The 15,963-nt window shown below is 33.5% G+C and overlaps 1 pseudogene; it reads right to left on the bottom strand.

The window, feature by feature from the left end:
* Positions 1 to 3,405: 3,405 nt before the first annotated feature.
* On the bottom strand, positions 3,406 to 6,987 carry LOC132182088 (protein GAMETE EXPRESSED 3-like; annotated as a pseudogene).
* Between the last annotated feature and the right edge of the window lie 8,976 nt (positions 6,988 to 15,963).

Here is a 15,963-nt window from a genome sequence, read left to right as displayed (position 1 = left end):
ACCCCATAAAAGGACTTATGTAAAGCTGGTTGCAGTTGATGATTCATAATTTTTTTTTTATGAGTAATAATAGCGTTTGATTTATGTGGTTCTATATAAGAATCCCTGATGGGTTTAGTCTAGGTAGTGTTAATTATGTGCTTTATGGATTTTTCACAATTGTTTTGGTGGGTTTTGTTTGATTTTTCGTTCTATTTGGTTGTAAGAATTGTATTGTACTATTTGTTTAATTTATGCCGTTGTGGTGATGATAATTCATCAAACAAAAATTGATTTCTTTTTATTTTTTGATAAGTAATAATATTTGATCTATGTGGTTCTATATAAGGGTTTAGGGAGCACCCAAAAGCCTGGGTATCACGCCACGTGGTATCTTGAAACCATAGGTACCATTACATATGTAAGGGTGATGTGGTGCTCAATTAAAAAAACTAACAAAATGTTGACTGAGGTACTAAGTAGGTTTATTTGCTTATCATAGGTATTATTGGTGACATTTTTGAAAACTCAAGTGACTATTTAATTCTGGTGCAAACCATATTTAACCTTATTTGTTAATGATATATTTCCTACATACTTACAAAAATAGATATATTTTTTCGACGTTAGTTATTTGTCTTTAAAATCTTTTGGTAAACAATATAAACAGTGTTCCATCCCTACACATTATTTTGTTCACACTTACATAATCCGAATGTTTGCTCAAGTCAAACACTGCGAAGATATGCATAATTAGTTAAAAAGATATAAATAAAAACAAAGAATATAATGTGTGGTGGTTTTTTTTGTCCATGTACAATTCACAAGTTTTGTTTATGTATAGTTCAATCATCCAAAATGTATATGACATGATCTAACAAAAACAATTAATGCATTCACTTAGAAACATAATCTAATTGATCACAACAAAATGATTGCAACTCAATTCTTTGCAAATATACTGTAGTTTTATAGATATGTAGGAAGTTTTACAATGCAAAATTTAATTTACATAGTTTTACAATGCATAACATCAGATAAAATGGGTTCCTTCTAAAATTGTGTAAATATCAAATTCTTGTCTGTGGGCGTGTGAGAGAGAAACCTAAAAGTAAGCAAGGATTTGCAGGGAGTATTTGGAATTCCGTGGGTGAGAAGTTGATGCAGGAGTAATTTTAGAAAATTATTATTTTAATTATGGATGTATGTTTTAGTTTTCCTTTTTCAATAAAGATTGAGTTTTTCCTTTCCGATTAGGATTTGTTTTCCCTTTTTAATTGGGTTTGTTGTTCATTTTCTTTGTTTTTCCCTTTCTTTTTCAATTCAGTTCAGTTTATACTATCAATTAAATTTAAGTCTTTCAGAGTTATTTTTCTGTTTGCTTATTTAGGGCACTTAGGGATTTTCTCTCGTCCTGAATTCTCTTTTCTATCTTCAAATCTTAGTTTCTGCTGTTTTTATACGACGTCTGTCAGTTGGTATCAGAGCACACATGCCACTGACAGCATATAAAATCAGTAGAAACTAAGATTTGAAGATAGAAAAGGGAATTCAGGAAAAGATAAAATAACAAATAGGGAAGAGAAAATTCCTAAGTGCCCCAAATAGCAAACTGAGAAATAATCCTAAAAGACTTAAATAGTATAAACTGAATTGAAAAACATTAATGGCTAGATTCCTTTATATAGGCTAGACACCTCCTAAATTAACAAGAAAAAGGAAAAGCAAGCCTAATTGGAAAATGAAAACAAATCCTAATAGGAAATAGAAAATAAATCCTAATATGAAAGGAAAAACTCAATCCTTATTAAAAAAGAAAAACTAAAACACACCTGCATAATTAAAATAACAATTTTCTAAAATTCCTCTTGCATCAAAAGTGGTGGAAGCAAATCGAACAAACAAGGACAAGAGCAGAAATGGTTGGATCATCCGCATTGCAAAAGAATGCAGAGATATAGAATTTATAAGGGGGAAAAGCAGTTTACACGCTTTGCATTGTTTTCTCTTCTTGAAATAATAACGGCTGTCCCCCTCGGGAGTTGTGATTCAGAGCACACGGCGTGCTTAGCAGGCCGTGCAGGAAATTTTTTTTTTAAAAAATATTTTAATGCAAAAAAAAAATAATAAAATAAAATTTGCTGGCGTGCCCGTCCCCTCGGTACTGGCGTGAGTGAAGATAGACTGGCCGATTTAATTTAAGATAATATTTTTATTTTATATAATCGATTCTTATCTTAGCTCATCTTATATCTTAAAAAAAATTTGAATTTTAAACCTTACATTTAAAACTCAATCCTTATATCTTATATCTTATCTCATCTTGTATCTTACAAAAAAATTTGAATTTTAAACCAAATAAATTGTCTTTTTTCTTTTTTTTTTCCAAATTTTCATAATCCCAAAATCCTCTTTATTAATTTTTTTTTTTTAAAAATGACACGTAGGAGAGAAGTTGGTTATAAGTTGGATTTGTGTTGTGACCTTAACATTTTCCATATATATAATAGGGATGTTTTAAGGAGAAATGCTAAAGGCCCAACTTTTTTGCCCAACAAAAGTCCAACTTTTACCCTTTATTTTTTTTCTAAAAAAAACAAAATGAAAAATGGAAAAAATGTCTGAAGCAACCCTATCTATTTTTTGCCTTTCTTTTATTTAATATTTTTTTAAAAATGAAAAATAGTATTTTTCTTCATAATAATGACATTTTCTTGAAAAAAATGACATTATTATGAAAAAAATACCAATTTTCATTTTTTAAAAAGAGGTTTGATACGGACACAACACAAACCCAACTCATGGCCAACTTCTCTCCTATGTGTACAAAAATTTGAATTTTAAACCAAACAAATTGTCTTCTTTCCCAAATTTTCGGAATCCCAAAATCCTCTCTCTCAATTTCTTTTGTTGTTAAATGACACGTAGGAGAGAAGTTGGTCCTAAGTTGGGTTAGTGTTGTGCCTTTAACATTTTCCTTTTAAAAAATACCAAATGAAAGAAAGACAAAAAATAGATAGGGTTGCTTCAAACATTTTTTCCATTTTTTATTTTATTTTATTTTTTAAAAATAAATAAGGCAAAAGTTGGACTTTTATTGGGCAAAAAAGTTGGGTCCCTATCATTCCTCTGTTTTAAGTAGGATGACAAATCATTGCGACACATGGCAATTAATTCAAATGACACATGTACCGTTTTAAGTGAAACGTTTCAAACAAAATTCAAACCTAACCCTTTAAAAGAAGGTAAAGATTGTGCCATATGCTTTGTGAATATGCATTAAATTAAATGAGCTGTAATTTAATTAGTTAAATATAATCACTAATCCAGTTTCTAATTAGTTAAAGACAACGTCTTTCTTCTCGTTAACCTTAATCTGCTATCAGTTTGCACGAATTCGACATCTCCTCATCCTGTAATTTCACTTCATTCGGCTTCTGCTTCCCAAACAAGGAATTGGCATATCCTCCTAAACTTGCTTGAAGTCTCTGCTTCAATGGGTGCCTTTGCCTTTACTTTTGCCTTAGCAGCTGATTCCTCCTCTTCATGATCGCTGCTGCTTTCTGCAGAAGACGTATCACTAAGTGTGTGGAATATTGTCCCACTTTCTTTCTTTGCACCTTGGAAATAGTAGCTCCTTGTTTTCCCACCATCATATATTGGAAGCAGAGATTTGACTTTGAGCCAGCCCTGTCCCTGCCCAAACTGTAGGTTGTTGAGAGCTTTCTCTGTATGCCTTCCCTTTCACGTACCATATCGCCCAACTTCTCAAGAACTTCATTGGCCATTGCCTCCTCTGCTGCTCTCCTCTCAAGCTCCGTAATTGTCCTATCAAATGCTTTCTTTTTGAGCTGGAGAGAACGCTAAATGGCCAAAAACATTACGAATATTGTCAGGGTATTGAAGGCAACATGGATTTCTAAGCTTTCTCTTGAAGGCAATCTAAAAGAAGTGCCCGCGAATGATAAGTTCATTTGTTTAATACCACGAGATTGACACTTTGAGCCTTCACTCAACTGTGTATCCGGAGTTTACCCGATAGGGATGAGTCACAAAGATAACAATATGCATCTTCCTCACCCCACTGTCTGTTGTTATTTTTAGCAAAAGATATGGATACAAAGCTTACCCTCTTTTCTAGGAAACTTCCAAGGCCTTGACCTTGAAGCTTCTTTTTTCTCCAAAATATACAACAAAATCGTACAAGCCCAGCCAGTATGATCAAAGCAGCAGATTCAAATAGCAGGAACAACATTATAGCTCTTTCATTACCTGAAACAAAGAATAGTACAGGCAGCACATAACAGCACTCCATGATTCTCTTCAACATATGCAGAAGGTTGCAACTTACCTGTGTAGATGGTGAGATGCTTGGGTCTTGCTTGGGAGCAGCTGGATGCAATCTTTTGAGCTGGTAATGGACACAAATTTAGATGCAGTGCACAGTATCATGAACTGAAAGAGGGTAATACGAATGATTACGTTTGGCACGGCATTGCAGTGGGTTGCCCATCTCTGCATCAATTACAATAAACATGATGTGAGTACAAGTACACTAAAACTCAGAAAATTCAAAGTTCAATTACAATAATCAAAGATGCTTTATTGGTAGAATCTCACTTGAAGCAGCAAAGAAAGCTAGCAGGATCCCCTCATCTAGAACAAATTGTCGCAGATCACTCTCGGACAATAAGGATAGGAACTGACCTGATAAATTCCACTCAATCTATAAACATCATATGTGGAAGGTGTCAAATCACTACTTATCTAAAAAGTTTACGTGTTTAAGACAATTAGTGACTTAATATGGTATTAGAGTAAAAAATTACTAATTTGTTCGAACTTGATTATACAATTCTCATCCCGTTTCAGTTAAATAATCCACTACTCATTCCTATTGGCTTAAATTTTGGAACAACCCATAATTTAATAGAAGGAAACGAGTTCAAACAATGAAGGCTCAAAAACTAAAATTACCAGTGCAGCTCTCAGACCAATAGATGGACCCAGTTGCTGGAACCAACAAAGTGAAGATTACATTTTTTGGTCGCATTTCTGAGACATAAGTATATTCACCAATTGTGCGGCTAATCTTTCCCTCCATCTGTGTCTGAGAAAGATAAACTGCATAGCCAGAGCAGTCAAGCGCTGGACCAACTTGAACAACAGAATCCTGAGTATCTGCTTTTGAAAATTTCTTAAGCATCCCAGTTGGTGAAAATGAGTATAGGAATCCGTCCAGTGAACCCATAGATATCCAACCTGGTAAAGAAGATCTTAGCAATTACAACCACCAAGAAGAAGAAAAGAAAAAAAGTAACAGAAGACTGAATATGTTTATTTTAAACAAGCCACAAATTCTGCAGAAAAAAACCAAATCAATTGCAGAAATTTCAATCAAAATTAGGAGCATAGTAAAAGTAGGAGAAAAAAGAGGGAATAAATGGGCAACTAAGGCTAAAAATATAACAACATTTTCTTGTATTAATAGTCAACAAGAAATGAAGAGCTTAAAAACTACAATGAGAAGAACCAAAGCTGGACAATCATGAAAAGCCAGATGCTTTATACTGTAAAATATTGTGTACTCAAAATGAGAAATTGATATGGAAGCTAGGCAATGAGACTCAAAGCTTTGGTTATATTTAGTTAACATTAGAATCCACAACTGGTGCACATTCTGCTGCACTCAATGGCCCAATACTTCTCTGCCATAAAACAGTGCCCGAAGAAACATCTAGTGCCAGCACCAGGGCCCTGACCGGTACAGTGATATACAAACGGCCGTTGTTTCCCGGTGTGATGGTGAAATGTTTGTCGAGTGAACTGAAATCCTGGATCCATTTGACGTAAGGGCTTCGAACCGACAGAGAATATAATTCTCCTTAAGTATTTGAAAGCTGCCAATGCATAACATCGACAACACAAGTCCGTAAGATTCAACGTGTATATAACAAAAGAGAGTTGATTCTTGAAAGCATGAGCAGGCCCAAACTGATAAATCACTAATAATTCTAGAAGTTTAAGCTTCAAATGGAGCCCCATGTGAGAGAAGAATGAAGGGAAGGGATGAGCAGAGCTTACATATATATACTAGCTTCGCATTGATCAACCATGGGGACTGAAGTGAAGAAACAATCAGTTACATTTTTTCTGCAGCCTTGACGGTAACCAAATCGGTAAAGCACAGGTCCAGCACTCCAGAGCAGTTGCCCTCGGGTCATGTATGCAAAGAGTCCTCGATTCTTAACATTGATAAATAGAGATGAGCTCAGCATGCTTACCGTGAGCCCAATAATTTCAAATTCTTCACCCGGTACTTGGCTGAAGAAAACTTCTGCAGCAGCTTCCGAAGTTCCAATATTTAAAAATGTTATCTTCACCACTCTGTTTTCTGCCACCAAGTATATCCGGAAATGCTTTGCAAATTTCGTGTTTCAAATCTAAACAGCTACAAACCTACAGTAAATTCAGTAACTAAAACATTAAAAAACAATCAAGTAAATAGTGTACCTTTCCTTGACCACCGAGCCATGCCAGCATTGCATGAATAGCCTAAAGGTATGGTAAGCAATGGTGCCGTTACTTTCAAATGCAAACAAATTCTCCCATCTTCTCCAATTAGAGGTTTCGAAAGCCTAAGTCCAGCAATTCTCGAACGCTCTTCTGCTAAAAATAGAAATCAAGTTAGAAAATTAGAAGAAAAAGAAACAAAACGGGAAAGAGGAAAAAACCACCAAAATTTTCAACCAAAGTCTTGTACACCCATAAAACTTGAAAAACTTGAGCAGAAAATTAAAACCCATTATTCTTCTTCAATAACATCAAATGGGATTCCATCGAAAATTGTGTAAGTATCTAATTCTTGTATGTGGGCTTGTGAGAGAGAGAGGAAGCTGAAAGAAAGCGAGGATTCCTAGGGAATTTCTGGAATTCCGTTGGCTGAGAAGTGGGGGAAGCCGATCGGAAAAGCAGGGACAAGAACAGAAATGGTTGGATCATCAGCATTGCAAAAGAATGCAGAGATATATATAGAATTTCCAAGAGGGAAAAGAGGTTTACACGGTTTGCATTTTACTCTTCTTGAAATAATAACGGCTCTCAACCGCTCAGTACGTGGCGGGAATGAATATATATATATATAATTTTTTAATTTTAAGAAAATTATTATTTTTTAATTAATTATATGGACAAGTGTCAATTTGTTATTGATGCTGATGTAGCGTTCGGTCAAAGTTTGAACGGAATTTGAGATACCATCTCTATTTTTATGTAAACCACATGTATCTTGTGATAAACATTAAACCCTATAAGACAAAAAATAAAGTTGTTAAACCACATGGGGAATAAGGTATTTAACCCTTAAAATAATTATGAAGTGAAGCCCTGAAAATCGCTGTGTATATACTAAACATGGTTCAGTCCAAGGCTGAAGTGATATGATACAATATTGATTCATTTTGTATTTAATTTCTCTCTAATTGGTTAATAGACATAAAGTAATTATTATACAGGCTTTTTTTTTTTTTTTTGAGTAATAATCTCATTTCAATATTATGAAACAAAATATCTAGAGCATAGGGAGCTCTAAACAAGGAGAGCAAACTGCTCTAAGGTTACAAAGTTATAAATACTGCTTGGGGTCTCTTCCACCCAAAATTTGTCTGTGGTCTCCTTAGCTGCGAACTTTGCAAAACCATGGACTGCGTGATTAGCCTCCCTCTTGACATGCCCAATTTCCCATCTCTGAAGTCCCCTTAATACACCTTGTACATTGTCCACCATCTCCCTATTGACATGCCCAATTTCTAGTAATCGAGATTGCAGTCATTTCACCGCACATCACAATTGGAATGTCACTACCCTAATAGTGACATTTTTTTGGCTTCTGCACGTCACTTTGGAGAAGTCACAAAATGGGATTATTTTTGTAGTGATGTGTCATAAGGGCCAAGTGGGAGAGTGTAAGAAATTTCCAGTGAAGTATGGCACGTATGCCACATGTATTTATTTTGATTTAAATTAAACACAATTGCGGGTGTTTGGTAATTTATTCCAAATAAGGACTAATACGTGGAATCAAATAATTAGAATTGATTTTATTCTAATTCTTGTTTTATTTTATTTTTTAATGGGATGAATAAATAAGGTAAAATTCTAATAGTGGGTCTCTGACCTAGCCTATAAATATAGAGCTTGTGTATTCCATCAATAAGACATCAATGAGCATAATATATGTTAGAAGATACCTCTCTACTAATTATTATTTTCAGGATTTATGTTGGTGAGGTTATTTGGTTCGCTTGAGCAAACATGGCCAAATGTAATTCTGAATCATTTTCTTTGCGTATCTTAGCATAATATTTATTTGTTTTGCATGCGAACATCAATGTCTATTATATGAGTATTTGCTGTATTTTTTTTTTTTTTTTAAAGTAAACTTTAAAATTATTGATTTCTAGATTTTTTGCTCTTTTGGAAAGCTAAATATTTGAGAATTATTCATTTGAGAAGGGAATTGAGTTGTATTAATGATTAATGATTGTCCAAGCCTGGCAAATATTCTATTGCAAAGCTTAATTTCCAAATTCAGTTGTTATATATGAGACTGAATAATATGCCCGGAAAGTAATTACTGGAAGTCCATCACATGCATAAGTAAATAGAGTGAGTTTTTGTGAGCTTGATTACTTACTTTTATAGTGCAAATATGACATCAAAGTAGATAGCTTTACAGAAAACACATACAATACAACATAACAGCAAAAGCCATTCACTAATTTCCCGATTCTCGATCGCAGAGAACCGAGTTATTCTTCACCATTAGTCCGGCCTCTTCGCATAAGCAACTTAATTAATCGCAATAATCACATGACGGTGGTGGGGGCCGTCGTTGTCGAGGCGGCGGTGGTGACGGTGACCCGGGCGGTGGTGGTCGTGGGAGTGGGAGTGGTGGTGGTGGGGGCTGTCTCTGTCGTGGCGGCGGTGGTGACGGTGACTTGGGCGGTGGTGGTGGTAGTGACAGGGGTGGTGGCGGTGACAGGGGCGACTGTGGTGGCCGTGAAGGTGGTGGAATACATGGGGGGCGGCAATAAGGCCAATATTGATTTCGACAATCGGGAACACGGCGGAAATGCTCAGCCTCTCTCTTGTGAATACTTGTTCCTCCTGTTTCATTAGGGAGAAATATAGCATTCGGTTATCATATACTCATTTTGTATAACAATGTCAAGCAACTATATATATATATATATATATATATATATATATATATATATATATATATATATATATATATGATGTTGAAAATAAAAATCAAGGGGATTTGATAGTCTAACCAGTTTGAAATAGTTTTCGAGCTTTTGTCAGGGAAGGAAGAAACATCATGGAAGCCAAAAGAAGGCATACTACAAAAAAGTTCCTCATAATTGGAGAAAATTTGTGAGCTATATATACTTTCTCTTATCTATGCTTAGTTATAGTCGACACTAGATTGTGTCCACGCGCAAGCACTCTTGTTTATGTGAGCGTGAGAGGGAGAGGGAGATAGATATTCCAATTTGACTATTATTTCAATTATTATAACACATTGATTGAAAAGAAACAAGAACTATTTCACTATCCATTAGCTATTAGATTGACTTCATTAAAAAATAAAAAAAAAATCTAAGGGTTGTCTGCCATATCAGCCTACCTAGTACTATGAAAGTGAAATAAAATATGAATATTTAGAATTACTCTATTTCACTATACATGCCTAAAGATAGAGTCGAGTTAATTAGACCAAGCCAAAATGATGTAGGAGTGTGTAAAATTCGAGAAATTAAAAAAAAAAGAGAGAAGGAAATTATGATATAATTGAAAAGCAATAACAAATTAAGTGAAGACCGAAACAAGTAAATGTTGTTAGCATTCATATTAGGCTAAACAAACATTTAGCTAAAACTAATTAGTTAAAAGGTTTGTTTGTTTATTTATTTTTTAATTTTAGTTACCCACTTTTTCTATTATTTCGTTACTCTAGCTTTTCCAACAATCATATTTTTGAGGGTTGATTGTAATTTGAAATTCCATGATCATTAAGTTTAACATGCATGATTTATATTAAGTTAGTCTTAATTTGTTAAATTATTTTCTGCTAGGTGTTATATCATTGTTATTCAAGTTGATTTTGCAATGTTTGGTTTAACCCAGTTTTGTAGTATCAACACTGATGGCAGAATTTTCCAAACAATACCCCTCCAGATATATACCATTAATTCAAGAAAATTATGTGTCAGGCTAATGGTCTTTGGAAGAATATTTTGAATCGTATAGCTCTAGTGCCATTTCCCCACTCTCCACAAGGAAATTAGAATGATTAGATTACTAAATATTCAATGAGCTTATCATAATCGTCAGTCTAATCAATACATAGAGCCATACAGGTAATTGTCTCTAGCATTGTTTTCAAGAAAAGGAGGCCACTTCCGAAAGTCACTAACCTTAATTTCAATGGAAGTGGTCCAATTCATACATGCATTAAGAAATCGGGATCCTCTCCAATTTAAATGAATTGGAGAGGAGCCACCTGTTCTTGTAAAAGGAAGGGCAAATTTATCCTTTCATATTTTTTGGACAAGTTTTCTTTTCCCTTTACAAGAATGGGCCCCTCTCTGGTTTAAATGAACTAGAGATGATCCAAATACTGCATTAAGACGGCTATCATTTAATGCTCTTTTTATTTTATTTTTATTTTTTAAATTAATGTGATTGTTTCCCAGACATAAATTTCCTACAAACCATTTGGAGGAAATTTTCTACAACTCACTTTAATAAATACTAAGTGTCCTCCAACATGTGAGATGCACAAGTTTTCTTTAACATTTTAAAGAGTTATTACATCCCCTTCTACCAAATTAGGAACCCAAATATTGGTTTTTTAAAAACCCAAACATGTTGGAAGACACTTGACATTTATTATAGTGGGTTGAAGGAAATTTATGTCCATGTTTCCCTAAGATGAACAAAAATCTTCTCTATCTCAAAGGAAATTATGAGTATTCATTTCATAGTCAGAATTTAAAATTAGTATATATAATGATGTACACGATTTATTTATTTTTAAATTGTGCCAACATTAATTTCATATAAACCATCAAATGTACTGACTTTAAATTCTGACTATGAAATGGAGATGATTCAACTCCCCCTAAAGATAATGCAGCAAATATATTTATGAAAGCCACTAAGCTTAATTTATAACAACTATGAAATTTTTTTTCTATACTCTAATAAAACAATTTATTTAATGAACTAACAAAACTATCTCAAGTGGTCTAATTTAAACAATCATCCCAAGTAGTACATCTAACTGTGTATATGATGTTATATTATTTAATTTTTTAAAAAAAGAGTGTCAACATTGACATTATATACAAATTTTAAATCATAATTATGAAATGAATACTATCAATTTAAAAAAAATGGAGAGGATCATGGAAGCTAACATAATATGGTATATATTATCATCCTAAAACCCCACCTTTGATGCTGAAATGTCATTGCAAGGCACCAGCTCTATGGGTCTTCCTCGTACCATTACTGTAATAATAGCATTTGCGAAATCACCACCAAAGAATACTTATATATTAATAGCAGTACATTGTGGTGGGGATTGCAAATTCCCAAATTCCATTTTAATGAGAAATGTTATCATTCTTTTGGTGTTATTCTGATCCTATGTGAATAGTCTTTTCTAAAAAAGTATGAGGGATCAGTGTGGTAAATTTTGTTTTGTTTTGTTTTGGTTTTTTTTTTTTTTAAATATACATGTAGGATTAAGAGAATACTAAAAAAAAACAGTAGCATTCCTCCATGTCAATATCCAAAAGCCTTTAAGGTTAGGTGACATTGACGTTGATCATGTGCGACAATATTCATCAAGTGAATCAATCTTTTAAACCGAAAGATTTGTATTCTTTAGGGTTCACAAATATTGACTCGACTTTTAAGTTGTTAAATTATTACTTATCTTAAAAGCTTAAATTTATAGGAATAGATAAATTTAATCATTTAATAAATATTTCAATATTTTACCTCACATATGGGCTCAAACTCTTTTAATATAGGTGATGGTCAACACGTGAAATATTTAATTTAAATGAGGAGTGAATTGACAGAGTTAATGTTTGAACTCATGACCTCTAACTTTGATAGGAAGAATTTTAAGATTAAAATAACTTTGAGATAATAAGTTATCATTATTGATAATTTTTTTTTTCCTAATGATTGCTGAGGATGAGGAATGTGAGAGATAACTAGCCTATAAACTGCGACATGTGCGGGTGTTTACAAATTATATATCCACACATAAGCACAAAAAGAAGCATATATGCATATAAGCACAAATCATAAATCCACCCTTCACCAACAAATTAAAGCATTTGAGTATAAATGAGATTTTTCTTCTTCTAATTGTATAAACGAGTATTATTCATGGGGTTGCTGGTTAGACAAGTTCGAGAAACCCATATATCAAAGAGAAATGTGTTTTTTTTTTTTTTTTTTTAGTTAGCGTCCATCTTGCATTCATTCCCACTGAGTTGATATGATCGATCTATCCACCTTTAATTAATAATAATAATAATAATAATAATAATAATGGTGGATGAAGCATGCTAACTCAGTGAGAATATACATGAGATGAGATGGATGCATGCATATACTAGAATGTAAAGAAACATTTCTCAATATCAAATTTAAATTTTAAGAAACCTCTCGATTTGGTACTGCACGGTTAATTCTCAATTTCTCGCTAGTGAATGTCAACGTATATAAGATCTCGTCGTGGATGCTGCTGAAATTCGAGTGTCTGAGCTCATGAAGAGCACTGAGAAGATGACAAACAACATGATCTTTGTAATCATCTTTTTAATCATTGAAACAGCCTTCTTTGTGATTGAGATTTGTTTGTCAGATAACCAATCCTGTTTTATTTATAGGGCCAACATTTAGAGACATTAATGGTAGGTGTTTTACTGCTGCAAATCTGTATTTATTTTGGATTTATTCCTTTTGTTGCCGATCAGTATCTTACTTGCAGAAAAAAACTACATTCCACCATTTATTATCTTTCAACCATGAACCACCTAATGTACGTACGTATATCTTCTCTGTGCAATCACCATTCAATGTACGTATGTCTTCACACAAGTATATTAATAAATTTGTTGTAGTTGTCAAACAGTCATTGGAGCCACAAGATTTGGCAGAAAAAATATCTGGGCTTGACCAAAATGATGCTATGTACAAAGATGTAACAATTAATTGCTTTTGGGGAGTGTGGATGGATGATCAGCTGGTGGTTGCCCGAAGCTTTCTCCACAAGCATTAACAATTCTCCCATAGCCCTCGCGGGGATGGATATTTTGAAAATTTTACTCATGAAACCATTTGATTGATGATGATTCAAAAAAATCGCGACAAGTGGCATATTTAAAATTGAATTGAACTTTTAATTAACTTTAACCGAACCTTTAAACAAGGGAATTTTCCAAAAAATAAAAAAGGAAATTAGGATATAATTGAAAAAGGAACACAAAATTAAGTGAAGACCTATACAACCTCAGTTGGGTGAGTTGCACTTTGAATAGTCCCACATAAAGTATCTGGTACTAGAATTTAAGGCAATGTGGGGGTTGTACAAAAATATCATAAGTGGTCGAATTCAGACAATCAAAAGCAATGTGTTTGGAAGCTGAATTTAATGCGTTTGATTCTTCTGCCAGAAACGTAATAATTAAGCTTCTCATCCTAAAACTCCACCTTGATGCTGAAATATATACAGAGGAAATTTCAATGCTAAAACCCCACCTTGATAAACAGAGTACAGGAGAGCATGATAAGAAGATGGGTTGCCCACATTTGCCAACGTGGGCTGTGTCTGTGTTGTTTAATGTTGTTGTGTACATATATATAACATGGTGCTCAAGATGAGCACTACAATATTCGCATAGAACGTTAAAATTTTAGGTTTTAAATCCATCTCTAAAATTTCAAATATGTGCCATCTCGTTTGAACAACATTGAAACTTGTTCGAATGAGAGGGAATCTCCACGTGTTAGTGTTTTCTACATGATGATTATTTAAATGATTGTTGTTATGAGCTTTACTTTTCATCAAAATAATTATAACTATATTTTGAATAATCGGACAATATACGGTGTATCGTTATGTACAAATTATTAGTATTGATAGGATATATACACTTAGTCTAGTTCAGTTTGGAGTCGCATTGGTACCAACGGCGAGTATTGGTAGAATATATACACCTAGTCCAGTTTAGTTCGGTTGGTACCAATGGTTTATAATGTGATCGGTACACCCATGTTTGATTGGTGGTCAATACAAATAGATGTCATTAGTGGTGTAGATCACTCGGAGTTAGACATGGTCCGACTATTTTTGATGGACGATATGCAACAACATCGGGGCATTGTGTTGTATTACAATTTACAGGTTTCTTGAGATAGTGCAAACTTAGCTGAAAATGGCTTAAAATTTATGATATACCATATGGAAAAAGTTATGATTAATTAAATATATAATTTCTAATTGACAAGTTTTATGCATTAAATGCGAATTGTCCTTAAAATTACATTTACAGTACTTCAACCGTAAACCATTTTTGTATTAGCGTAATAGTATAGACCAAATAATTACGCCAACAAATGGCCAATAGATGAAGTCAATTATGGCCCTTAAATGGGTTTAGGTCATAACAAGACCATAAAAGACCTTAAATGAGGACCGAAAGATGGGTAATTTGGCCTCTTTTTCTTTTTCTTTTTCCCTAGCTTGGTTTTTTTTTTTTTTTTTTTCTTGGTAGGAACTAGTTTCGTTTCTTTTTCTCACCTTCTGCACAGAGGGTAACACAATCATGCCGATTAGAAATTTGTAGCAAGCAACCATGGGTAAAGTGCATAGGTCTTCATGGTGATGCTGTCTCACGCGGGGTCGTGGGCGACTACATGTGTTGCAGATAATGCTTCTGTAGCAATTAAAGACAATTAGGAAATTGCCTAAGTATGGGCTCATGTGTTGGACATCACAAAAGACTCTCAACAGCACACCAAAATCTAATATGACAAACCATGTGTTCAAATTTTGATTCTATCAATTCGGCGATTCGACCTCATTTAATTAAAATATTTTACGTGTTGAGTATCACTTATTAAAAGGGTGTTAAAATATTAATTAAATGAATAAATTTACCTTTTTCTATTAGTTTAAATTGTACATCCAGGAAGAAATTGATGCAAAATTTAGTACACAGTTTTAATCATAGATAATTTTTGAAATCTAATTAAAGGAGCGTTGGGTTTTATTTTGATTGGTGTTTGAGCTAAAATTTGAAATATATTATAAAACAATTATTTTGTGTCTTTTCTGTGCATTATTATTATTTTTGTTAAAGTTGAATCAAAACTAATTTTATTTTTATACAATAATTTAATCTTCAATTTTAATATATTTTTCATTCATATATTGGCTCATAATCAAAACAGGAATGATGAAATTGTTTCAATTCTTTCTTTTTGCCCCCATTGAACTTCTCGATCGCTATCTTAATACATATATACAATGGCGGAGCCACGTTACACCTTGGGGGTACTGCCACGGCACCCCCAAGGATTTTAATTTTTAACCCAAGGCACCCTCCAAAAAAAAAAAAAAAATTTATAATTTTACCTACCCATTTCCCAAGACACAGCAACCCTTTCCCCGCACCCTCATTTAACCTCGGGCAATTTGAGGACATATTTATGAACTTTTATAGATATTTTTTGTGATGCATATATTGTGTGAATTACCAAATTTTTAAGATAGAGATAATTTTTAATACGCCAACAAAATTTTAGTGGCACCCTCAATATAAAATGGCTAGCTCCGCCACTGCATATATAACCATCAATGTTCCGTTGCTTTTGAAAAATGGTCCT

The sequence above is a fragment of the Corylus avellana genome, chromosome 5 (genome assembly GCF_965113065.1).
Source record: "Corylus avellana chromosome 5, dhCorAvel1.hap1.2, whole genome shotgun sequence".
Lineage (NCBI taxonomy): Eukaryota > Viridiplantae > Streptophyta > Magnoliopsida > Fagales > Betulaceae > Corylus > Corylus avellana.
This window is presented reverse-complemented; position numbering and strand designations above follow the sequence as displayed.